General features: G+C 40.7%; 1 protein-coding gene across 2 annotated transcripts in view; it reads right to left on the bottom strand.

Moving 5' to 3' along the window:
* Window positions 1–26,861, bottom strand: part of EPHA3 (EPH receptor A3) — a 339,991-nt gene that overhangs the window by 222,075 nt on the left and 91,055 nt on the right. The gene's annotated exons all lie outside the window — the stretch shown is intronic.

Here is a 26,861-nt window from a genome sequence, read left to right as displayed (position 1 = left end):
AAGGTGGAAAAGATTTTTAAGGAATTAGTACACATTACAAGAGTGAAGTCTTCACCATTCAAGGTGAAGTCAACAATTAACACCTCTGCTATCATAGGATAAAGGAGAGTTAGTGGGCTACAGATTGCTGTAAGGAGACATAAAAACAGCATCTCATTTGAGTCCATGATTTTTAGTGTCTTGCAAAGTTCCCCATCTCATCTTTTGAAGTTGTTGTGGAGATTTCCTTTGAGGACAAGAACTGAGAGGTCAGATATGGAGTGATTGTTTTATGAGAAGTGTTTGCCCACTGGTGTTTTTGTCTTTTACAATTTTTCTGTGTGACTTCATTCGAGAGTATAGTGATTGTCTGCCTTCATCCACACAGTTGTTATTGGGGCATTTGATACACCGGATGAGGTACATCACATGTTAAAAAGACATAACTGGTTACTATATAAGACATTAAGACAAAAGCTTATGCCCAAATAAATCTGTTAGCCTTTAAGATGCCACCAGACTCTTTATTGTTTTTGTGAATACAGACTAACATGGCTACCCCCTGATACTTTTTAAGGTTCATCACTGTGTATATCCTCATACTTAGACACTCTAAACAGTTGAAAAAGTCTGTTACAAGGTTTAAACAGGCATCTCAAGAGATATTCATGGTCTGTCATTGGCCACTCTTTGGAATTCAATTAGTTCATAATGAAATTTTAGGACTTTAATAGTTTCTTTAGATGCCTCTCACTAGAAAGCAACCTACTTCAGAGATTGCAGTTTAGTTCATCTGGTACCATGATCCAGTCCACTTTAGCTTTGCTACCACAATTACTAAAAAAATAACCATTAGCTTACCTTTTATAGCATCCTGATTACTCAGGTCCTCCCAGTGCTAGATAGGATTTTACACCACACTCATCACAATGATATCTTATAAATATGGTCCCATCTTACAAATATTTTTGGATATTTTATCTGACAAATCTATGTGTTTTTCCTGTTTGCAAAAAAATTCATGAACCAGTCCCAATTTCTGCTCCCATATTGTTAAACACAAATATTTGCAGGTTACTTTACAGAGAAAAAAAAATCACCCGGGGGATGGTTACTTCAAGTATTCTCCATTAGGCCAGGTCTCCACTACAAACATATATCAGTATAAGTAGTACATCTCTCAAGGGCGTGAAAAATCCACCCGCCTGAGCGACACAGTTATATTAACCTAACCCCTGGTGTAGACATCACTATGTCAATGGGAAGGTTTATCCCATCAACATAGTTATCGCTTCTCTTGGAGATGGATTAACTGCACCGGTGGGAGTAGCTCTCTTATCAGTGGAGTAGTATCTTCACTGAAGCACTACAGTGGTGCAGCTGCACAGGGCAGCCCTCCCGCTGCAGCATTTTAAGTGTAGACCTGCCCAAAGTCGCTCAGGATGTGTGATGGACTCTTAAGTCACACCGTAAGTTTTCTGCTCCCTGAATGGATGACTATAACAATGTTTTGAACAAAAGCAAACGGTGAACAGCTCTTATTGGTATATTAATACTGTTGTTTGCAAATGACTATGAACAGGCAACCGTAGTATCCATTCCACCAAAATGTTAAGCAAACAAGAATTTGGACATGCAAATGTTCACAGGTATTGAATAATAAGGAGCATAAACAGGACTGAACTTTACAGATATTTGTTTGAATTCTTCAGCATTGCTAATCATCTTTTTGTTTCAATACAGAACAAGCTCTAGTACATCAACACCAACATCAGGCTGCTGCCCATGCAGCATGCACTTTACGCATTATTACAGTCACCATGTACGGGTTCTTGATTGCTAGCAATTTCAGAATATCCATCAACCCAAGAATGGAGCCTGACTTATGTGAAAGACTCAGATGACTAACATTTTAAATTAAAACAAAACAGAAAATAAGACAGACAAAATACACCCAACCCTGAGACTTATAAAATACCTGTTACAACTCCCGAACCTATTCTTATAGCTTTAAACGGAACTACATGTACACACAGGAATACCACTGTTGTCATATTGAAGTCTGGCTGGTTTTAGCTGTTACAGAAATTCTCACACCTCATTGTCACTCTTAGAGATACACACAACACATTCAAAAATGCAAACCCTATGTCACACTAGCAACCTGATGTAATATAGCTAGGGAGTTCTCAGCCCTAAAACAGAGCTCCTGCATGGTACAAATTTTGGAATGTGTGAAGTAGATGGAAGTAAATATTTTCAGAGGGACCACAACTATTCTTCAGGACAGATCAGAATTTTTTCCAAAGAAGTGCCTTTCTCTGTGCACTCACATCAATTCTGCATTTAAGTTTTGATTCTGATCAGCATTCATCTGATACAGCATCTGCAATCCAATGATCTCAAAGTAGTCCATGGTAAACATTAACTCACTAAGCTTCACAAATAGGGTTGCCAGTCATATGGTTTTTGAGTGAGGGTGGGGAGAGAAAGTGATGGAGGGAGGGGGATGTAGTGAGGGGGCGGGGCCTTGGAGAAGGATTGGAGGAGGTGGGGCTTCGGAGAAGGGGCAGAGCGGGTGTTCAGTTTTGTGCAATTAGAAAGTTGGCAACCCTACTTACAAAACCCCTGTGAGACAGGGAAGTATTATCAACACTTTGCAGATGGTTAAACAGTCCCAGAAGGGTCTACTGACCTCTCAGAAGTCACATCGCAAGTCAGCGACCTAGTGAAGAATAAAACCCTAGAATTGTTAATCCCAGCTTCCAGTTCCATTGAGCAGCATTCCAGGCCTTCTAAGGGCCTGTCTACATGAAAATGTGGCATGGGCTTAATTTAATATAAGACACTATTAAACCAAAATAAGTGTCCACATCGGGATTTGCACTGGATTAACTACATCAGTTTAAAAGCAGATTTAAATTAAACCAATGCAACTTCTGTATATGGACAAAGACTCAAAGGAAAATATTATTTATATGTTAATCATCAACTTTTGCACTTTAACTATGAAATGTAGGATTTCCAGAACAAACAAGGTCAATTATTGAAGTCTCTCAAGATTAAATTAGATAAAATTATAAATAACAGTTACTAACCTCTATAGTAACTGGAGTTCTTCGAGATGTGTGGTCCCTATCTGTATTCTTCTCTGGCATTGTCATGCACTCCAAATGCCTGAGACAGGGTAATTTTTGCTAGCAGCATCCATTGGTCCATTACTGCACTCTTCCTTCCTCTACTTGTGCTCTGTACCAAGGGCATAAGGAGCAGTGAAGAGCAACCATTTCTCCAGTCCTTTCTCTACCACAAATCATGAGTGAAGGATTGAGACACAGGAAGAGGAGTGCTCAGATAGTGGAATACAGGTAGGGAGAACACATCTCAAAGAACTCTAGTTACTGTACAAGATAAGTAACTTCTTTTTCTTCTTCAGGTGATGGTCACTATGCATATTCCACTATGAGTGACTGACAAGCAGTACCCACTGAGTAGGAGGGTGTGATGCCCTAGGTTGATCGCAGCTCTCATGGGTCCAGTGAAAAAAAAATTCTGGACAGCAGACTGGGAAGGAGGAGTGTTGCATTTGTTTCTGTGCACCTCTGCCACTTTTGTGGCAGTTCATACCCCCTTTGGTGATAGTAGGCTTGTGATACTTGTGAGACTGCCTGTGACACTTCTTCTGTGTCACCATATATATCCCCAAGGAGCAGAGGGTCACCCTTGAGTCTTTAATTTAGTCTTTTTTCACTAAATAAGCTATTTCCATCAAATCCTCCACAGTGGATTGAACTTCCCTGGAGCATCCTGAGGAATGAAGTCAGGCTTTGCCCACCATAACAATGCAATCACCATTGATCTTGAGGCTGTCATACCCTATAGGGATGTTCTAGACACCAATCTACCCTCCTTGATAAAGGCTTGAAATTGTTCTTTATCTTTGCTTCTGAATTCTGAAATCGTACAGTAGTTTACAAAATCATACTTTTACAGCAAGGCCTGTTGAGGCGGTTGAAATGTTTGGCTTCTTCATCTGAGAGGGTGGACCTTGGGAGCTGTTGTCCACTCCTTTCACTGGCAGCCTGAACCACCAAAAACATATGCGGAGCAGGATGAGTGAACAAAAATTCTGCTCCCTTGGCTTTACCAGTTCAGGATATTACATGGATAGCTCCTATGGTGCTCATTAAGACTAACAAGAAGGATCCGGCATTGGTTAAAGTGGTCCCAAAGAGATAGGTTACCAAAGGGCCCAAGGGGGGTACCCCATCTTCTAAGGTCAAGGTAGGTCCCAAGAGATTATAGATCCCCTCCCTGGACTCACATGTCTCAGTGGAGGTGATATTGGTCCCTCCCAATGCCAGATTCACCCAAAAATGAAAATGTAGGTTCAATCTGTAATGGTGGTGACATCAGGACCGTTGATGCAGAAATGCCAGAACTGGCAGAAGCAGGACTGACTTCCATCACAGCGTTCATGGATCGATGGTGTCAGCATCTCCCTTGTAGTAAGGACCAGATCTGATAGGAGGGGAGATTCTGGATCCTGACGGATGACATCATACTGAGTAGCGTATCTACCCCCACTCAGAGAGAGAGAGAGAGAGAGAGAGAGAGAGAGAGTGTGTGTGTGTGTGTGTGTGTGTGTGTGTGTGTGTGAGAAAGAGAGAGAGAGAGAGAACAAGCATGAGCGCACCAGCCCTTGGAAGCTGATGTCTGCTTATGCAAGCATGGTGCTGCATGTGGTTCTTGGTGCTTGTACTTTGTCACTACCAATGGTTGTCCTGGCCTTGGCTCATGTCTCTCTGTGCTCAGTTCCAAAGGTCCCGTTCCTGTCGACGGTGCCAATATAGAGTCACTCAGTCTTTGGAGCCTGCAGGTCAGTATAGTGACCCTTATGGACTCTTGATCCTTGCAGAATTGGGCACAGAGTCACTTGACTTGGAAGGTGATGGGGAAGAAGTCCTCCACTTAGAGGTGGATCCAGGAGTGGGAGGGAGGGGATTTCTCTTTAGGATTTTGAGAGAGCTTTCTACCCTTATGGTGAGCTTGGGAGAAGGAGTCTTTGGCTCTACCCTTGCTTGCCCCGTGTCAGAAGTGGTACTGCTGGTGGCTCACTCCTCAATACCTCTGCCCAGTGTACGGCGGGTGGAAGGGAGGTCTGCCCTGCCCAGATCAGACTGGGGGCCTCATGGCACTCTCCCTGAGATGTTCCCTACGTCTGAACTCTTGTGCTTTCCAGGTTTGGCTGGGAAAAGAGCAGGAGATAGTACAGTTAGTGGACATATGAGCTTCTCCAGGGCAGTATAGGCAGCTCTAATGGTTGTTGCTAAACCAGGAAGAATCACGGGCAGGAGATTCAGCTTTTGAAGTAAGAATCATGAATATAACCTGTATCCCATACAGAGGAGAGGAAGCTTGGAAGAAGGGGTTCCCAAAACCTTTAGCTAAACTAACTAGTAAAAACTAACAACTAACAACAAATATTTATATTTACAATATTTACGGATTAGAAGTTGAAGAACCAGTCTGTGGACACTGGAGGATTGCATCTCAGACCATACAGAGGTAGAAAGGAACTGGAGAGGCAGGCAGTCCACACCACCTCTAATACCCTCCATCTGGAGCACAAGGAGAGGAAGGGCACAGGTGCAGACCAATGGACATTATCAGCAAAAATCTTCTGGACTCAGGTGCATGGAGCACATAAATAGCCACAGTGGAATACACACAAGGACCAGCACTTGAAAAACAACAGGTATTTTATCTGGAAATTTAAAGTAATTCACAATGATTTACAACTGATTTATTTACCATTGTCCACATCAATATATACATTAATATACTTACACTTCCTACGGTAGATACACACAAAAATAATAACTCTATTTGCAGAATTAGCATTGCTCAATAGACAATGCAATTTTATTTCAGTAATTTCACTGAAGTTTGAAATTTCATACATCCACTAACCCAACAACTTTCTAAGCTGCTAAGTTTACACAAGCTCTTGAATGTAGGTGTATTAATTGTATGATAAAGCAAATAGCACGACTATCTTCTCCACAGATGATTGCAAAGAGTAATTATCACTTCATTAATTTGTAATGAAGACCAAATTGCATGTAAATGATTGCAGATTGCCATTTCAGTCCAAGTGTTCCAACGGGAAGGCTCCAAATACTGTGGTACTTCTGAATAAAGAGCCCAGTCCTGCTTCCGTTGAAGTTAACAGAACGTTTGCTTTTGACTTCAATAGATACATGATTGGGCCCAAAAAAGCAGTGTTATGAGCCCTAAATTACACTCTTCCTGCAAGAGACAAGGTGGGTGAGGTAATATCTTTTATTGGACCAACACCTGTTGGTGAGAGGGAGTTCTATGCTTTCGAACTCCATAGAACTCTTCTTCAGTTCCGTGCAGCTTGGAATCTTGTCTCTTTCACCAACAGTAGCTGGTCCAGTAAAAGGTATTACCCCACCCACTTTGTCTCACTCATATCCTGGGACCAAAATGGCTACAACAACTCTTCATGCAATACATTTTTTTCAAAACAACGTAGTGGCCAACTTCATATGATAAAATTCATGTATCAGCCCCCCCCAAAAAACATGAGAGTATCTTAAAATCATTATAGATTTTATTAATACAATACAATAATAATAATAGATAATAAGTTGGAGATCCAAAATACAATTGTACAAATTAGCAATACTGAGTAAATAAGACAGCTGTTCTCAGTGCTGATTTTACTGACTTAAATGAAGGATAGCACGGCCCCATTTGCTATGACATCGAATCCTATGAAGGCATATATGCATAATTTATATGGGCCTTTTTGATCAGTCATATCCTACGGGACTTCTCATGCACAAGATTGCTCTGAACATGGCTAATCCCAAGGCCCCATGTTGTTTGACTGTTGCTAAGTGCTACATTCATGCCCTACTTCATACTATCAGAAAAGTGAACAAGCGAGCTCTTTTTAACGTAAAGGTCACTGAGATATAAACCATCACCCTCCCTCCAGAATGGCAGTTGTAGTACTCCCTTTATGATGTACTTGAGCTCTGTTGGTATAGAAACAGATCAGATAATGCTCAAATAAATCTAGGTCTCCTAAAATGCAGCACCTTTTGTTGGCACCAGCACATTTACTTCTATTTTTTATCATTATGTTGTTAACAGATAAAACAAATAGTCACTCGAACCTTTAATTGCAGTAAATGGATACTTTAGCTTGGTAGGGAGAGGTAAATGCCACTGGAATATTTTCTGATTACAGATCTTGTTAGAGGCTAAGTATCAAAGGGGAAACAATCAAACACCTTATTTCAGAGCATCATTACACAGTCAACGTAACTTTACGTGTAATGATTTACAGACTGAAATCACAGTACAAGACAGAAAGCTTAGTAGAAGGAGAGAAAAAAATAAAGATGACTAAACATGAGATAAAGTTGCTTTCAGCTGAGATTTGAAAATAGAGCGTAAAAAGTGTAGAGACACAGGAGGGCTGTTCCAGATAACAGGAACTGCGGTAGGGAAGGCTGTCACTGTAGTAGTTAGATTTTGAAAAGGGCCAGCGATAAAGTGGAGAAAAGATTAGAAAGACAAAATGAAAAAAAAAGTATAGAAGGCTTTTCAAAGAAAAGGACATTTTTGAACTGGACCCAGAAATGCCAGTAAATGCAGAACCCAGCGGAGTTATTTGAGAACTGCAGTGATGAGATCACTGTTCTTTGTGTACGTGAAGTAGAGGGCAGCATTCTGACTATGCATGAGCCTGGACAGCTGGGACCTCAAGAGGTCACAGAGAAGAAAAATGCAATAGCCAATGTGAGCGAGGACCATGGCACAGATGAGGATCTAGGCCGAGGTGGGTGAACTACGGCCCGTGGGCCAGATTTGGCACCTCAGGGCTTTGGATCCGGCCTGTGGGATTGCTCCCGTGGCACTGCAGGCCCTGCGCCACTCTCAGGAGTGGCTGGCACCACGTCCCTGGGGCCCCCGGGCCCTTGCCTCCAGGCACTGCCCCCCACCTCCGCAGCTCTCGTTGGGCAGAAACAGGGAACCATGGCCAATGGGAGCTTTGAGGGAGGTACCTGGAGGTGCAGCAAGGGCAGCACATGCGGAGCCCTCCGCCCCACCTCTCCCAAGGGCCATAGCGCTTCCTGGAGCAGCGCGTGGCCAGAGACAGGGCAGACATGCAGGGAGCCTGCCTTGGCCCCGGTGCATGCCGCTGCCACTCTGGAGCCCGAACCCCTACTGCACCTGCCCCTCAATTCCCTGCCCTAAGCCCCTTGCCTGCACTGTGCACCCCTCCTGCACCCCAACTCCCTGCCTCGAGCCCCCTCATACACTCTGCACCTCTCCTGCACCCCAACCCCCTACCTGAGCCCCTGTTGCACCCTACACCTCTGTGCAGTCCAACCCCCTGCCCTGAACCCCTTCCCAAACTGTGCACCTCTCCTGCACCCCAATCCCCTGCCCTCAGCCCCCTCATACTCTTCTCACCCCTCCTCTGCCCCAATCCCTTGCTCTGAGCCCCTTCCTGCACACCACACCCCCTCCCACACCCCACACGGCCTCCTGCATCCCAACCTCCTGTCTTGGCCCTGCATACAATTTCCCCACCCAGATGTGGCCCTTGGCTCAAAAAATTTGCCCACTCCTGATCTAGGCAGAAGTGGTGGTAAAGCAGTTGCACAGATAGGCAATGATGTGGCAGAAACATGAGATGAGGAAGAAGAAAAGTTCAGGTTCAAGGCAGATAGTTACAGACTGAGGCAAACAGGAAGTCTGAGTTCAGGAAAAAACTGGAGCAGACAGAGCTATGTTTGAGGATAGCTTTGAACATGTTTTGTTGAAAGAAGGAGAGAGCCACGCATTTACCTCAGCAAGGTAATCAGGAAAAGTGGATGGAGAGAAGTAATTAAAATGTGTCCAGAGATGTTTACAACTAAGTACCATCAGCATAAAGAGGTCAAATGTCAGGAATTTATCAACTGCATAGAAAGACCACTCAAACTTTGGCTCTTCCCAGCTGTCCAAAATGAGATATTTTTGAAGTATTCCAGTCTGAAATTATATAAATTTCAGATGATCCCAGTGTACAACCCAGAGCAACTTCATTCTCCTCAATGGAGTTACCCTGCATTTACACTGGTGTAACTCAGGAGAGAATCTGGTCCATACTACATTACTTCTAGTATCTGTCCCGATTGGTTTCAGATCATAGCATTGTTTGCAATACTCTGCTATTGCATCACCATTAGCGTAAGTGAGCAACAACTCATTAAACAATCTGACTGAGATTTTCAAAGGCACCAAAGGATCAGGCACCTTATTCCCACTGAAATTCAATAGGAATCAGGTGTTTAGCTCCCTTAGATTTCTTTGACAGTCTCAGGCAATAGGTTGAACAATATATTTTACAAGTTTATTTTTTATTTGTTACAAAATGTGATATTTGATGTGATTTGACACACACACTGTTTACAATTACTCTCAACTATTCCCCGTGTTTAGACTACTGTTTTTTGTAATGCTTGGCAGTTAAAAGATATATAAATGAACACATCTGACACACAGCACTGTACCTTCCTAGAAAACATGCCAAGAACATGTTGCTGAGAAAAATCAAAGCAAAAACAACCCATTGGAAGCAAAGATACTGGAGGCACATGAAGATTGCTTCATGTCCTAACAAGCCCCAGACATGTTGGACAGAATGGGAAAATCACCACTTAATTCCAAATAAAAAATATTTTTGCCTGATATTCTTGTTGTCAGCCTAATTGACTTGTGCCCCCTGTGAGCAACTCACACAGGCACCACCACTGAGCTCCTAACAGAGGCAACAGAATTTGATAATATTCAAAATTGTCATAACTCTCAGTCTAGTGGTTTTCTCCATGGTACTCAGTAAAATTTTGAAGCAAAGAAGAAAAAATATCTTTAGTACATAAGTCTGGGAGATGGATATATACACATTTTTTTACTATTTTTTCAACCTTCTGCTATTTATTCCATGAATTTCTCTTCAAACAATATAATCACTGCAGTGAGAATCTCAGATTTCAGATAGTCTGTATGTGAACACTAACATTTTACTAACTGAATACAAAGGGACTGATAATATCATTCTTTGCTTGGTTGCCAAGCAATTGCACTAACAAAAGGTAAACAAAAAAGAAGGGAACGTATTAACACACAGCTCAGCTTCGGTGCCTACATACTACAAGATTAGTGTAGGCAATGGGTGGGTTTTATTTATTTATTACTGTATAATCCAGTTCTGGCTAACATTTTAAACTTAAGTGTCTAAAGTTCAGTATCTATGACCACATTTCAGCATCTAAGTGGCCTAATGTTCAGAAGTCCTGAGCATCCTTGGTGTAATATAGTTCCTAGAGATAGAGATCACTTGTCAACAATAATGGACAACGAGCAAAGTAATTCATAATAATTTGCATTATATTAGACCTAGTTGGAAAATGGGTATATTTCTTGGTAGAAAATTTTGCAAGAATTTCAAAGAATTGGATTTCAACCATAAAGTTGGACTAGAACACTCAAAATTACCTGCAGAAAGCAGATAGTTTGTGTGAAAACAATTGTTTTGTCAAAAAAAACAATATTCCAACAAAAACTGTTTGAATGGCATTTTTTTTACCAGTTCTATATTATACTCTCAACAAGTAGTTCATAGAAATTAATTTGTGTCACTAATCGATAGCGAGTCCATTGAACTTCACTGCTTTTTGAGTATAAAGAAATTCAGCCAACCAGTGTTTTCTTAACCAAGCTTGATTCTACTGAGCTCCTACCCAAATTGTAAGAGTAAACAAATTATTTGGTAAAGTGAAAGCTGAGCATTACGTAACTATTATAGTGAGCCCTTTGTTGGTTATCAATTAATCCTCAATCTCACATAAGCCCTTACATCATTGGTGTAAACCTGAAACTAACCTAAGGCCCTTAATCTGACTCCCTAAGGGAGCTGTGCCATTAACTTTATTAGTAACATGAAGAAACCTCTGGAAGAGACCTCTTTCTGCTATGAGGCTTCCAAATCAAAGACAGGAAAATAAATAAACAAACCTCCTACTCGCCAAACAATGCTCATTAGATCCATCAGAAGAAAAGTCCTTCTTTCTTTTTAGTTAAAATTTTGTGACACTGTCAAATTATTTCAGGTAATTTTCTGCCTTTTTCCTCCTTAATTAGCTAAAAATATAATTGGTGGTATTAAATATCTTATCTGCTGTATATCATTGCAACATAAGGCACCAATCCCAAAAACCTTATGCTCCCAAATATTCAGCACTCATTCAAGTACAGTAGTCTGGTTCATTTCAACTGGACCACCCTTGTGAGAAAGACAATTTTTGTGAGTTATGGTTTTGGAGGATCAGACCCTAAACTGCTGTCTCCATATGATATGGGAAATACACTAATACTTCTATTTAATTTCTACTTTCCAGTCTGTTAAATACTTTAAATGATTTGCATGGTTTTTTAACAGCATTTTTAGAAAGAGCATTGAAAACATTCAAGATAAAAAGGAATGACTAGGTGTCTTTTTGTTTTTAAGATGATAGTTTTCTAGTGAATGTTTTATACTGTAGTGCTAAACTTCGGCAAATACTGATCAGTACAGAAAGTATCATGATACCACGTTTCCAGTATCTTTTCTCTCATTTCATCATTCAGCTTCACAACATGCAGAACAGAGCAAGAGAAAGAAATGATAAGGTAAATATGGCTTGGTGATTGTGTGAATGCCAAAACATTACATGTAGAAAGCCTTGGAGAATGGTAACGGAGGATTTTGTAGGGGAAGGGGGCAAAAAGTAACATGTAAAGTTTGAAAGAGAGTCCAGAACTCCTCCAGTGTACATTGTGATATAGTGTGAGACGGGGCTGTGATGCTGGCAGACCAGGTGCCAGCTCATGCCAAGGCCCCAGGCCATAATGAACACTTACTAATGAATAGCAGGAAACCAGTCTTGCTTACATGTGTGTTAGCATTGTCAGAATAGATATTAAAGTTAAGTTAATAAGAATATGTATAGAGTTTATGAAATGCTTGTTAGGAAGCTGCATGTAGTGATCCCACATATATTTACCTCTGTGGCTCATGGTATAAAGTTATATTAAGTGTTTGCACTGTAAACCTCTGTAATTGTGTAACACCCCTTCCCCACCCCCCCAAAAAGCAGCATTTATCAAGGTAAAGTGCCCATCCTGCATACAAGATGGACCATTGAAGACAGAGGCCCTGTTGACTGCATTCCTAACTCCCTCCTGGAGACCTGTGCATCAACGCATCCCATCATTTTGGACTCTGGGGTGAAGGGGATAAAAATCCCTGACAAGGAGAAACTGGATCTCTCTCTCTCTTTTTGCCGTTTGGACTCTCACAGGGCTGGACCTATGAAACCGAAGCAGAGATCCCCAGGGTCAATCTGGGTTAGCCCTAAGACATTCAGAACTGACAGATTACTACAACTCTGTCACTTTTGGAACCATAGACTATAATTCAATTGTGTGTATATGTTGCCTGCTTCATCCTGTAAATAACTCATTTCCTTTCCTAGTTAATTAATCCTTAATTCCTTTACTATAGGATTGGCTACAAGCATTGTTATCTTTAGTTGTGATACTGGAGGTATAAACTGACCTGAGGTAAGTGACTGGTCTCTTGGGACTGGGAACAACCTGAATCTTTTGTGATCTTTAGTGGATAGCAACCAGTTGTCACTTAGTCCAGCTTGTCTGGGTGGCAAGATCGAATGAAATGCCCAAGGGGACTGTCTGTGATTCCATGGTAAGACTGTTACAGTGCTTCAGGAGTTCATGCTTGTTACTGGGCTGATGAAATCTAATTATAGAACATACAACCAGTTTGGGATGTCTGCCCTGCTTTTTGACAGTCTGCCCTGAGGTTGATACTCATGGTTGTGATCCACTCCAGACAGTGTGACAGGGGCATAAAAGAGTTCAAACATAAATGGAAAATCGAATCTTTTCATATATTGGCTAAAAGTTTAAGAAAATAATGACTGGAACCAAGTATTGTGAATACCTGAGATTAAAGAAAACCCTATTTCTGACTAATATAATGGAAAAATATTCCAAATCAGATGATCAATATATAAACATTGTCCTCATGATGTTGCTAAAGTCACTGAGGCTGAGTCTCAAAATATCTATCAGCTGAGACCAGTGTCTACACTACCAAATTTGGAAGGTTTAACTATTCTTTCATTCATTTTCTCTGTAGTTGGTGTTCAAGAGCCAATGAAAATTACTTAGCAGGGCTGGATTTTCTGTTTTCCTTCTCCAGCTTGAAAAAAAAAATCTATTTCATTCAGAAAAGGAGGGAGATGCATTCCAGTACTTTTCCCATTAAAATATATATACACACAAAAATCACCACCCTGATGAAATACACAAATCCATACAGATCCTTATGTGCTTTTCTAAAGCCTTTTTTAATAGACTGCATTTTCTTACTCATTTCTTGGAGATGAAATAGCATTACTGTAACAAAAAAATTAAACAGAATAGAGAAGCCATTGCCACAGAGTTTAGAGAAAGACATACTAGCACAAAACTAGTTACTACAGAATGCTGTTCTCAGATCCACATAGTGGACCTGGATTCCAGTTCTCTGCTCTCCCTCTCTGTACAGGCATCCCACTGAAGTTTCTAGGATTTTGGGGGAGGGAGGAAAGCAAAATGATAAGCATTAAGAAATTCCATGTGGCTCTAAGAACAGAATTATGTTCTTATTCTACACAAAAAATTCATTTGACCTTGACTAAGTAAAACCCTTTATCTGAGCCTCCAACAGACGCATGGGAGAGGATTCTAATACAGAAGGATACAGATACAAAATATCCAAATATTAGTCTTAGTTAGCAAAACACCAGCCCAACCAACAAGCTTTTACCAAACAAAGACATCTCCAGATTTGCCAGTACCTATCAGAAACAGAAATGGGCCAAAACAGAAAACCCCTGTCCAAGACTGCCTCCCTCAAGCTTTCTATGTTCTGGTAAGACAGGATGCAAACCGAACTACTTCCAATTTTGGTGCAGGTTTTCTGAAAAAACAAATGCTGGCAGCAAACCTTTCTGAAGAAAAAGTGATTCCATTTTTGCCTATGTCTTAACAGAACATGTTCAGATAGATGTTTGCCTTCTGTAAATAGCAGTATGTTGAAAACAGTCCATGAAAATGCTCTCTATCTAAAGTATAACTGATAGAATACTGATAAAATGCATTGCCACAACAATTGAAACACTCGTTTTCAATTAAACAGATCTAGCTAAGACAGAGCATAGCAATTAAGGATTTAACACAAATTAACCTAAATTCTGAATATCCTCCTACTACACTGGAGGAAAAATAGACTGAGATGTTGAACAGTCTGTTTCTTTCACTTTTAGCTTAAGGGAATGTGAAATTACCCAAATTGGGAAGAACAAAAAATAAGGGAACCCCTCCTTCCAGCTTCCAAAAAGTACACACATTATACAGACACACATACATAGGTTACATACATACATACATGCATACGAAAAAGAAAGATGCTGATATTAGACCAACATAAAGAATCCTTTATTTATCTTCATATGCTTTAGTTATCACTATTTTTGCATCTCTCCAGTTCAATGACTAGATACTTAATAGTCCATCTGTTCCCATCTCAAGATATTTGCCTTTTACACTCCTGAAAGAACATTCACTAAATCATGAAACAAATAAATACAGCTCCACCAAAGAAACTGTCTGGACACTTAATTTTCTAATATAGGGGACTTAACAAGATTTCCAAATACATCATTTAGATGCCCAGTTCAGAATTAAGGAAACAAAACAATATTTAAGGTTCTTTCCTTTTAACTGTACTTCTTCAGAAACAGATTTCAATTTTCTTTTAACAAGAGATTATTATTTTAAAAGTTTTTTTATGTGTTCTATCACAATAATATCCTTGGCTGTCGTCCCTTATGGTTATCATGGTATGTAAAAAGAGCACCTTTCATCCTAAGGAGCTTTACAAACCAGATACAGGACACTTCACTACCTCATAAAATGCAGCTACTTAAGGAGAAGAATCCAGCAGCTATTTGGCATAATGGGTACTTCAGTGAACAGAATTTTATCCAAGTTGGAACTTGCCAAGGCACTGAGCAGAACAATTCTAGGTCTGATGAAAAATTCCACTGGATCCTTGAGTTTTCCACTTCATGTAAAAGATGACTTACACTTCATGTAAAAGATGACATCTGTAGTACTCGTAGCATGATGCTGGGCTCTTGATCAATACATATTATTATATTTATTATTAATGATGATTATTATTATTATTATTATTAAAATCTAGCTCTTAGTGCTTTTCCTTTTAATTATCTGACGATTTACTAATATAACTTTCTGCAAAAAGACAGCCAAACAAGTCCTGACCTAGCTAAACCCTACTTATTTTATGAGATGACAACCTACCGTGGAATGATTAAAAAATAACTATGATGTACAGGTTAGAGTCTGGGAATCAGTTCTAATCCTGACTATCATTTGCTTGATAGGCATCTTTGGCCAAGTCAAATAACTCATCTGTACCTCAGCTTCTCCATCTGTAAATAAGGCAAACCTTGTCATCAAAAGTGCCTTCCAAGGGCAAACTGTTATTTCACTTTTGTGTCCTAACCTGCAGCTCAGAATAAATAATTTATATCATGGTTAATTTCCACACAGTGTAACCTGCAAAGGCAAAGTTTATGGCTTAATTTGTCCCAGTTTTAGCAAACTGGCATAGTTGAAATATATTCCTACATAATCAGGGGTGTCAGGGGCAGATTACAGTTTTGTGGAGCTTCTGGGCCAGAGCAAGTGGGGCCCCTCCCTACCCCATCTACCAGCAATCCTCCCTAACCCCCACCCACTCACCCTCAGTGCTCATGCTGGGGAAGTGGGGTCGAGGCATGGGGCTTGTCTTGCTCTGCCCACCTGGTGTTCCTGCTGGGAAGCGGGGTTGAGGAGCAGCAGGAGCGCCAGGTGGGTAAAACAGGTCAGGGTGCGGGGGTGCCCATTTTTCTAGGGCCCCTCGGCATGGGCCTCATTGGCCCAGTGGCTAATCTGCTACTGCCTACATTTACAGATTAAAGAGATCATCATACCAGTTTACTGACCTAAAAAAATATAAATTTATCCTTTTATGTACCAAGTACAGCTAAGAAAGAAAGCAAGTATGGGAAGAATATTTGAAAAGAGAAAGGCCACCATCATAATAAAAGGGGAAAATATTGGCAATATTTAAGCATTATGAAATTCATGTTTGGAAAATCTTTGCAGTCTTTGGCTTTCCTTTTGCCAGCACAAAAACGTGTTTACATCAAACTGCACAAGCAGGTGCATAATATATCATTTCCTTGGTACACTCTGTCTTTCGAAACAATGTATTACTACACAATGGAATTTCCTATAGAAATCCCAATTCACTACATGTACTCCTATTGTCATTTAACACGACACTGAATGTACACTGAAATTCAGTAGTTCTGTGCTGAATGAAACTGTAAAAAGCACCAGCTGGCTGAATTAGAAATGGCATTCTTCCAGGTTTTGAATGTCTTATTTATGTACAATGGAATTCTGCCAGGTGTTTAATATTTAAGGCTAATAAATATAATTGGCAGTACTACTACACAAGGACAAGTAACAAAAATATGTACAAAATACTTCTCAAAGGAAAATTTGACTTGTACTTATTTCATGATTGAACTCAAAATAGGAGGAGAAGCTATGTTTTAAATAAGTTTTATATTTTAAAAAAATCTAAATAATATTTGCTCGTTTTGTCAATGGAAAATGAATAGGAAAACTAGGCATCTTCATGCCAGCAGCTATAAACACAGCAAAGCCTTCTGCCAGAATGCACCATGGATATAACATAAGAACGGCCATACTCAGTCAGACCAAAGGTCCATCTAGCCCAGTATCCTGTCTTCAGACAGTGGCCAATACTAAGTGCCCCAGAGGAAATAAACAGAACAGATAATCACCAAGTGATCCATCTGCTGTCACCTATTCCCAGCTTCTGACAAACAGAGGCTAGGGACACCACCTCTGTCCATCCTGCTAGTAGCCATTGATGGACCTATCCTCCATGAATTTATTAGTTCTTTTTTGAACCCTGTTATAGTCTTGGCCTTCACAACATCCTCTGGCAAGGAGTTCCACAGGATGACTGTGCGTTGTGTGAAAAAATACCTCTTTTTGTTTGTTTTAAAGAGGAATCATTGAGGATGGCAAAATGAGTAGCAAACTCAGGATATTAAGCAAAAGAAAATTTAGGAGGAACATCAATAAAAGTTTCCTGTTACTGAGATTTACAGCTCTATGACCTGTCTTTCAAAGGAACTGGTGTAACCCCATTACTTGGAATATTCAAACTATGGCCTGATCCCACAATTGACTCCATGAGGTGGGCCCCTGCTCCCAGATGGAGTCCCTTGGATCTGACTCAATTGCAGGAATGAGGTGCTATGCTGGTAATATTCAAACTACTCCCAAATCATTTTAGAATAAACAGTAGGGAACAATTCTCCACTGTTAGGCAATGAAATAGGTGTCCCAATGGCTCTTTTCCATCTGTAACATTTAGGATTCATCAAAACTCTCTCCCCCTCCTTGCCACCATGACCTAGGTGGAGAACTGATCCAGCAGTAAAAAAAAGCTTGACTGAAAAGCTTCATTAGCTCTAAATAACTTCATATACGAATGACTGCATTTGAAAAACTGGTGGAAATGATATCTTTTTCTCCTTTGTAAAGTATATTGAGATCTACAGATTACAAGTGCTACATAAGAACAGAAAGTATTTTTACTTCCGTATCCATTGAGGGCCATTTCCACCTCCCTAATATCAGATTTGTAGTTAACCTAATCATATCTGCCACAATGAGTTAGCAGGAATCAAATAACATTTGATCTGCTAACAAGGTGGCTTAACCACAGAATCCTGTCACTTTGTTATATTCCATTACAACAGGAAGGTAAATGCTGACTTTTTTATGGTAACCACTATGAGTGAAATGCTCTTTCCTGCAACAAACAAATCTCACACATGGAAAACAGTGTTTGTATCTCTACAGGCCATTCAGGCTTCATAGTGGCCAATAATTGATTTAAAAAAAAATCACATAATATAGGTGAGAGAGATTTCCAAAAGCAAGCTGAACCCTCTGTGGACCTGTGTGATGACAAACACAAAAGCAGAAAAAATAAACAAACAGGAACTGCGTTCATAGCAGAAAAAACAGTGACCAATGTAAACAGAAAGGAAGTATGGTTTTGTGTTTAAATCTTAAGATGCTGAAGGAAGGAAGATTTGAGTCTGAACCACTGACTTGACGTGCAATCCTTGACAAGGTATTTAATGCCATGCCTCAGTTTCCTCCTCTGTAAATTGATGACACCACTACTTACCCACCTCAAAGGCATATAGTGACATTTAATCAGTAATGCTTGTGGATCACTCTGAGGTATTTGGCTGGTGCTACAAAAGTCATACTAAGAAAACTAGCAAAAATATTAAGGTTTATTTATTTTCCTTATTCCACTCGCTTCACATTTTAAAATCCAAGTTATGGTTTTGAAAAATAACCACACTTTGAAAGCAGAGCTGAGTCAGTATGTATAAGGCTGCATAAGTAAATATCCTTCTATAAAGGCCCATTATTAATTTGTCAAATACTAGGTCAAAGGGGCAATGACAATTATATTTTCACTGTAAAGCTATGAAAATTATTTTTCCCCACGATGGCTTAAGCAATTTGACAAAGTTAATTCTGTACATGTAAATTTCCAGTCATTTCAACTACAAAATATGTTTTTCTTTTACATAAATGTCAAACCACAATTTTTCACATTTTGGGAAGAGGAACTTTTTTTTTTATTTAGACAGAAAAAAAAAACAATGGAGTCTAGAAATCTTGGGGCTAGTCTCCAGGTGTTTTATCAACTGGACTGCTAGCCACATTGCCCTTAACCTCTTGTAATGGAGTGGAAATCACCCCTGTACATGCAATTTCAGTCAGGCATGAAGCCACAGGTGAGCCCAGGGCTGGCGCTTCCATTTAGACGACTTCGGCGGTCGCCTAGGGCACCAGGATTTGGGGGGGTGGTATTTTGCCACCGTTGGCGGCAATTTGGCGGCGGGGGGTCGTTCTGCACTCCGAGTCTTCGGTGGCAATTCTGTGGCGGGTCCTTCACTCGCTCCGGGACCCACCGCTGAAGTGCCCTGAAGACTGGGAGCGTGGAAGGACCCCCCCGCTGCAGAATTGCCACTGACCGGGAGCGCGGGAAGGACCCCCACCTAGGCAGGGCCGGCTCTGACCAGGAGCGCAGGAGGGCGGCAGGCAGCTTTGGTGGACCTCCTGCAGGCGTGCCTGCGGAGGGTCCGCTGGTCCCGCAGCTCCAGTGGAGCATCTGAAGGCATGCCTAAGGGAGGTCCACCAGAGCAGCGGGACCGGCGAGCAACCGTGCTTGGGGTGGCGAAATGGCTAAAGCCGGCCCTGCACCTAGGGCGCCAAAAACCCTGGCTCTGCTCCTGGGTGAGCCCTGCCACAGTTTCCCTTCATTCAGCTTATAAACAAGTCCAGACAGACATTTCTATCAAAGAGCACCCCCTTTGCAAAGGTTTTGATGATTAACAACAGTAATAAGGATAAGTATGACCTTACTCAAACACATCCAGGGGCATTTGTCATCTCAGGCTCAGTCCAGCTAGCATTCCCTAGCTCCTTCTGCAGGATACTCTTCTCTCCTCACCTGGAAACAGTCTCTCTTTCTAGGACTATTCACAAGTACTTCTTTTTCAGCCTCCTTTAAGCAGTAGTCCCCAGCACTCCTTTTTAGAACTGGGCTGTACTAATTGGTCCTGCAGTCTCACCTTAAGCAACTTCTTCCAGAGCTCTCCTTTCTGGAGCCGAGTTCTGTAAATCAGACGCACTTGTCCTTCTGAAGTAGGAGCCCTCAGCTTTCTTCTCTGGAGCTGAGTTTTGGGTTAACTAATTGTAGCCCTTTGCCAGCTTCTCCCTCAGCTGGCCACTTCTCTTTAGCCATCAGGCTTGTGGGTGCTCAGCAGGCCACACTTCTCCTACTCATATTTCCTGGTGTCTGCCCTACATCAGGGAGGAGGCAGCCTTTATGCTGTTCCCCTTCTCCCAGTATCAGAGGGGTAACTCTGTTAATCTGGATCTGTAAAAAGCAACAAAGAGTCCTGAGGCACCTTATAGACTAACAGACGTATTGGAGCATGAGCTTTCATGGGTGAATACCCACTTCACCAGATGCAAGTGATGCGTCTGACAAAGTGGGTATTCACCCATGAAAGCTTATGCTCTTCTCCCAGTTCATCTCAATTGGTTTGGGGAGAAGGGAACCTTGCCTTGCTCTCTCTGAAAGGCTCCTAGTTCTGGGCCCTTAAAAATAGTGATGGGATTTCCTTCCAGTACCACTCATTCCTGGGGCTGCTTCCTCTCCATCCATCTCCTCTGTAGGCTCTTAGAGATATAGCTGTCTGCTGGAACTTTCCAACCTTTGAAGGGCCATGCCACTAGCAGGCTGACCACTAGCCACTACTGCCCTTGAAATGCAGACTACCCCATCACTCCTCTCGTGGCCCTAAAATGCCACTCAATGACTGCTTTTAATATGCTGCATTATGCATATATGAGCAATTCATGCTCAGTTTAATATCCTAATTTCTGAAATGTAAGCAAAGCTGTCCTAACCAGGATTTCAACAAGGACTCCCTCAAACCTAGACCTTCAACCAACTTTCAAGCGTCTCTCATACAGCAGTCTGAAAATCCACCACTTGGTGAGATGACATTCTCATTTCATTGTGTGATGAGTTATACACACAGAGGTGTGAAAAAAGAGGAGAGCATGAGGCAAATATAGTTTCATATGCAAGAAAGCAACACACAACAATAGGGTGAAGAGGCAGTTTTCAGGTCTCAATTAGGTGTAATCTAGGGTCCAATGTTACCAAACACAGCATTAATTTTTACCACAAAATGGTGACAGAAATCTTGCAAGAGCAGTTCTTCTTATGACATCGCCTCCATTCTGTGCTTCATCTGTATCCTATCTGGAGGACAGGCCAGTTCCAGTTTTGTGTCCTATTCAGACCCCAAATCGTAAAGCCAGGTTCTTCTGGCTCAAACATCTACAGAGGGAGTGGATCACACAGAAGGCTAAAATTAGGCCAGCCTCATATATTTAAGAAAACCCCCGGATCAAAACCACAGATCTGAATACCACATTTTATGTGTGTGCTTTTATTACCTACGTACAAGACAGGAAGACATCTGCTTAAGTACAGGATCTCCTGACTTATAATTCTAGCTTTGAAATGGACAACATCCTCCCCATCTGAAAGTAATAATATTTTCATTTCTATATCCCAGGGGTATTGTAGGGCTTGTGAAGTGCTTTGAATATCTAAAAAGGGTTAATTACCTTTATCATCATGGCTGCTGCTTTAGTTTGGAGACAAAATATGGAATTCTTAAAATTAGATCTGAGAAGTCCTCCTTATAGAAATATTTTTAAATTGCAGACAATTCAGACTTTATTGACTTAAGCTTTACTTTTTTACTATAGTTAGCCCTGATATAGATGCATGGCATCTGCAGTTTTTGTATTCATATATTCAAATTACCCAGTCTTTAGGTCTCACAGTAAAAAAAAAAATGAAGTTAAACTTTCACTGCTCTCAGTGAGACACTGATTACATACTGTGACAAGCTCAAAAACTGAAAACAACTACACATGGAAGATTTTTTTCACCAAACTGCAGCACTAAACATAAATGAAACCCTACTGGGAACATGTCTCTACAAGTGTGAGTGTAGTTGACTCTGTTCTATGTGTTTGTGCCTGCATGCGAAAAAGAAGAAATCAGACAAGGATTTCATTGTTTTATTTATTTTGATGAATTATGGCTCCATACATTAAAGTATAACAAGCAGCAGAATATAATGAAGCCTTCTCTTTGCCCACCAGTCAGACCCACTGTTTTCCATACAGCCCTGACAATGACCTCAGCCCCAACAGAAGAGCCATCACTTCAAAGATAAGAGGTGATTTAACCTTCATGCTCTCTCAATCCCCCAGGCTTTTGCTGACCAAAGGTTAGCAACTGAGTTACTATGTCATATTATTTGTGATTCTGATTAAAAACGATGCAGTCTCAGGGGTGTGAGATAAGATCACAAAATTCATTCTATTTCTAGTCTCAGAAGTCAAAGGCTAGTCATGCATACCCTAAAATAAAAATTGCTTTTTAACATACTGTACATCGATTAGGAAAGTTAGCCTATGAATGAAATACTGAAGACAAACATTTCTGAGGAAGGAATCTAAACTGCTAAGAATCCTGGATACTCTTGGAGCTCAAACAGTCTTGTACCACGTAGACTGAACACAACATGAAATATATCACATATGAACAGAGGTGATTAAGACTGTTCTGCAATTCACAGGGAGTAGGAAAATATCAGTATTGCTACTGATTTATGTCCTATAATATGCAGCTAATGATACAGATTAACTAATGTTGCAATACTCTTTGAAAAGTGCATTTCGTGAACAGTGGTGCAAGTAGATTTTAAGTCTTTCTGGTACGGTGACTCATGGGAGGGACACAAGGGGGGGCATCAGGTAAAGGGTGGCACATGACCTGCCCACGTGACCCCTCTGACATGATTCCTCCCCATCCTGCCCCCAGCCCTGTCTGTACAGACTCCAGGAAACGCAGCTGTGTGGAACAGCTCGGCGTGGGGCAGCAGTGATACAGCTGTGCCAGAGGAGCTGCTGGTGTGGGGCCCCACATTCTGCTCCTTTTGCCGCTGTAGTTCCCAGGAGACCCCACAGTGTTCAGAGGATACCGAATGTGTCTTTCTAGGACGGGGTACTGGCAATAAATGTCTTAATGGTACAGCATACCTGACCATACCGACTTACTTGCACCACTGTTCATGAAGCTGTTTCATGTCCTTATGCCCAAAAACCAGCATCACAATCGTCACTGTTAGGTAGCATGACAGACACGCGAACCTCTATCTCTAATTCATAGCTCAGAACTAAGGAAAGGGGGGGGAAATGTGGTAGTGGAGGGCTGACATTGAGAAAAAATGCAAAACTGTCTATTTGAAAGGACAATGAAGAAACTGACTGGGGCACAGTCATTCAGACAAGTCTGAGAGGTGTGGTATCCAAGAGATTCGGTCTTTAAAATTAATCATCGTTAAATGGTCTTTGTAACCTCAGTGGCACCAAACTGCCAAATTTGTGTCAAAGCCTGCTGCAGGAAAATTGGCATTTTTCATCAGAATTGACATTTTCTCACAATAAAATGGTTTAAAGGAGAAAAAAATTCTGCACAACAAATGTTGGCCATCTTTATACATTTTTAATCAATCTTCTACTCCATGAGTACCCTTGATGGGAAGCTATTAAACATTGATTTTGTGTCCAGCACTTTGGCAAACACCTGTATTGATGTAAAAACGTTTTAGACTAATATATCATCTAATATTAAACCAACCCCCATTAACTATCAAATGAGGCATCAGGCTTACCTTGAAATGATTCTAACCCACAACATATCCATAGCACTGCACAAAAAGTAATAGTGCTGCTGGCTGGAAAATAATTCCATAACCAAAAATGAACCATTGCTTAGAAAATATCAATTTATGTTGGTTTTAATGATGTTTTTAACAGGTCGGTAAAAAACCTGAGAAATAATTCCATGCCTCTTCAGAGTACAGTATCAGATTTAATTCTGTTTAATGTTTTCTTGGCTATAAGATTTTGAAAACAAAATAGCTAGAACATAGACAAACGTTACTAAATAAATCTATCTAGGCATGCAGAGCAAATGACAAAAACTATAGTAAAAGATGGTGAAAGGGAAAAGAGAAAATTTGTTAGAGCTACAGCTTTAATGAGGAATGACACACTATGTGCTATGTGTAAAAGCAGCGTAACTGATTAGTGTTTAGTGAACTTTAGAACAATTGAACTATGTTGTCTGCATGTGTACAGCTGATATTACTGGTGTGTTATTTTATTTCACAATGTCTATTAAAGTTCTTTCAAACGTTGCGTGAATTTCTGTTCTTATGGCAAGTGCCAGACTGACAACTCTGCAGACTCAATTTCTTATTTGCCAGAATAACAGCAGCACAATAGTGCAATAGTTAACCTGCCATTGAGTACATGACCACACCAACACATAGCTAGAGTTCAAATATGAAACTGTAATTTTGACTTCTGAATTCTATTTTCTTCTCTTCCTCCCTTTTTTTCCACTAAAGACTTGAAAAAAAAAATCCACAAAAATTACAATGAAAATATTTCTTTTTTTTTCAATATTTATGGCGGGGGGGAATTCTTAATCAACCCTATTTATAAGGTTTGGGAGATCTACTCAGAGAAACAGATGTGATGCTGTGAAACACCACACAGCAAACCTCTGAAGGGATAATCATTGTGAGCACCCCATTGGCTGAAATTTGTTCACACTAAAGATTCAAACTACTTCAAATGTGGACAGAAGTCTGTGAATGATCACAGTCTGTTCATGGGCAATTTACAGGCAGGAAAAAAAATCAAAATGTACTGAACAAGTTGTTCATTGTGAATTGTTTGTGCTGCTCTATCTGTAAATGCAAGACTATGTTCCAAGCAGGAAGAGGAAAGGATTGTTTTAGAGAAATGGGAAGAAAAACCAAACAAGAATGAACTAAAGCCCAAGTGTTTGAGGATGGGAAAGGAAAAGGCGAGTGTGGGGCCAAAGATGCCGTTAGAATTGCTAACCTAAGCGACAGGAGAATGGAAGTATAGTCAATGGCACAGAAGAGGAGAGTAGTGTAAATATGGCTGAAATTAAGAAGGGGAGAAGAGAAATGAACCAACAGTCATATGAATCCAGAGGAAAAAAGGTGGGTAGGATTCAAAAACAATCATAAACTAAAGAGGAGGGAGAGTTGTGGAGAGTAGGAACAAAGTCCGAGATTCAGAGAGAGAAAGAAAGTAAAGAATGATGGTGGCGAGAAAGCAAACTATGTAAAAACAGATGAGGTAGTGTAAATGCAAGAACCACTCCCCGTTATGCAGAGCTGTGGGGAAGGGACAGAGGGAACAGAGCCTGGAGAATAGGTGGGAGAGTTAAGCCAAAAAGGGATGATGGAACATCATCAGGAAGGGGACAAAGGACGGGGTGATACATTCATATTCTTTTTAGCAAAATTGCAGTCCGGCTACAGAATCCTGGATTCCTTCATACTCAGGGTATGTTTACACGTGCTTCTGAGAGCAGGCAGACAGACATGTGCTAGCTCTCCTTGAGTTAGCACTCTAAAAATAGCAGCATAGCTGCGGGTAGTAAGTTTGGGGGCTTGGGTTAGCTGCCCAAGTATGTAACCTGGGATCTTCAGCTGGTTTGAACTCAGGTAGCTTAGCCCAAGCTGCCTCCTGTCGTACTCCAGCTGCACTATTATCTTTAGCATGCTAGCTTGAGCAGAGATGTGTCTGTCTACCTGCACTGGCAAGTACGCTCCCAGTGTCGACATACCCTTAAAGAGAAATGATTTAAGAAAACTCAAGAGAAGGGAACTGCAATTGTTAAGACAGGAAGTTTAAAATATTAGTTTTTCCAATAGTAATTAAATTGTGCCTCTGAATATTGTATTACAATATACTTTGACTTACTTCCAAGTTAGTTCTTAAAAAATATCCAATGACTGTATGTTGCACCTGCAAAACTTGCAATTTAAAAAAGACTGGACTAAAAATATCTTTTAATGACTTAGTTGGAAAGAGTCTAGAAACATTGGGTATAGGCTGTTTCTATCATACAGCAAGCTGGATGAACTTTTTGAAGCAAGCAAGCTATTTCTCCCCCATCTCCCTGTTCATAAAGAGATATTTACAAAATTGTATGAAAATTTTGCATGAAAAATTCATTAGTAACTTCAAATGGACTATGTGCTGTCCCATGATTGTTATTGTATGGATTCACTATTTACTGATTCCACTCTGGGACTAGTCACTTGTATTATTATTGCTCTTCTAAGATTGGATGAGTGTAATAATAATAATAAAGAGGGAGATAATGTGATCAAGGCTTTTGACACTCTCAAGCAGATTGGGAACAACTTGGGGACTTGAGAAGACCTAGGCCAGCTGTAAGAGGAAAGAATTAGACAATTTAAAACCTTTTGCTTCTCAGGTCCCTTGAGTCAGGGCTTGCCTAGATTCCACTGCAAGGAAAATATGGCTATTGTAATATTATAGTCCCAGAGTTAGATTCAGAACGACTTTTTATACACCATACTCATACCAAGTAATTGTTGGTGGCACCTGCATGCACAGTCTCTACCACAAAGGGTGTGGCCAGTTTCTTGTTTGGCTTTAGCTGTCTCTGTGCAAGGGCTCTGCCTAAAGATTCTGCGCAGACTTAGCTAGGAAGACTGTGGTTGCATATATGTGACCTTTTCATTTAACTCTCAGTAGTAGGGATCCGATCTGCGGGTTTTGAAAACACCATCTTCATGACTAGGACCCCATTGTGTTAGGCACTGCACAAACACAATAAGAAACTGTCCCTACCCTGAAGAGCTTTCAATCTAAAAAGGCAAAGGGTCAGAAGGGAAACAGAGGCAGAGAGAGTTTACGTTACTGCTAATAACAGAACCCAAGTCCTTCTGAGTGTCTGTAGTCTGATCCCTCCCACTGTCTCTCTGTCAGAGCTCTTTGTGTTCTGGGTTGTCTTTAAGCATTGC

This window comes from Gopherus flavomarginatus, chromosome 1, assembly GCF_025201925.1.
Source record: "Gopherus flavomarginatus isolate rGopFla2 chromosome 1, rGopFla2.mat.asm, whole genome shotgun sequence".
Classification (NCBI taxonomy): domain Eukaryota; kingdom Metazoa; phylum Chordata; order Testudines; family Testudinidae; genus Gopherus; species Gopherus flavomarginatus.
Note: the sequence above shows the minus strand (reverse complement) of the source record. Positions and strands in the feature narration are given on the sequence as shown.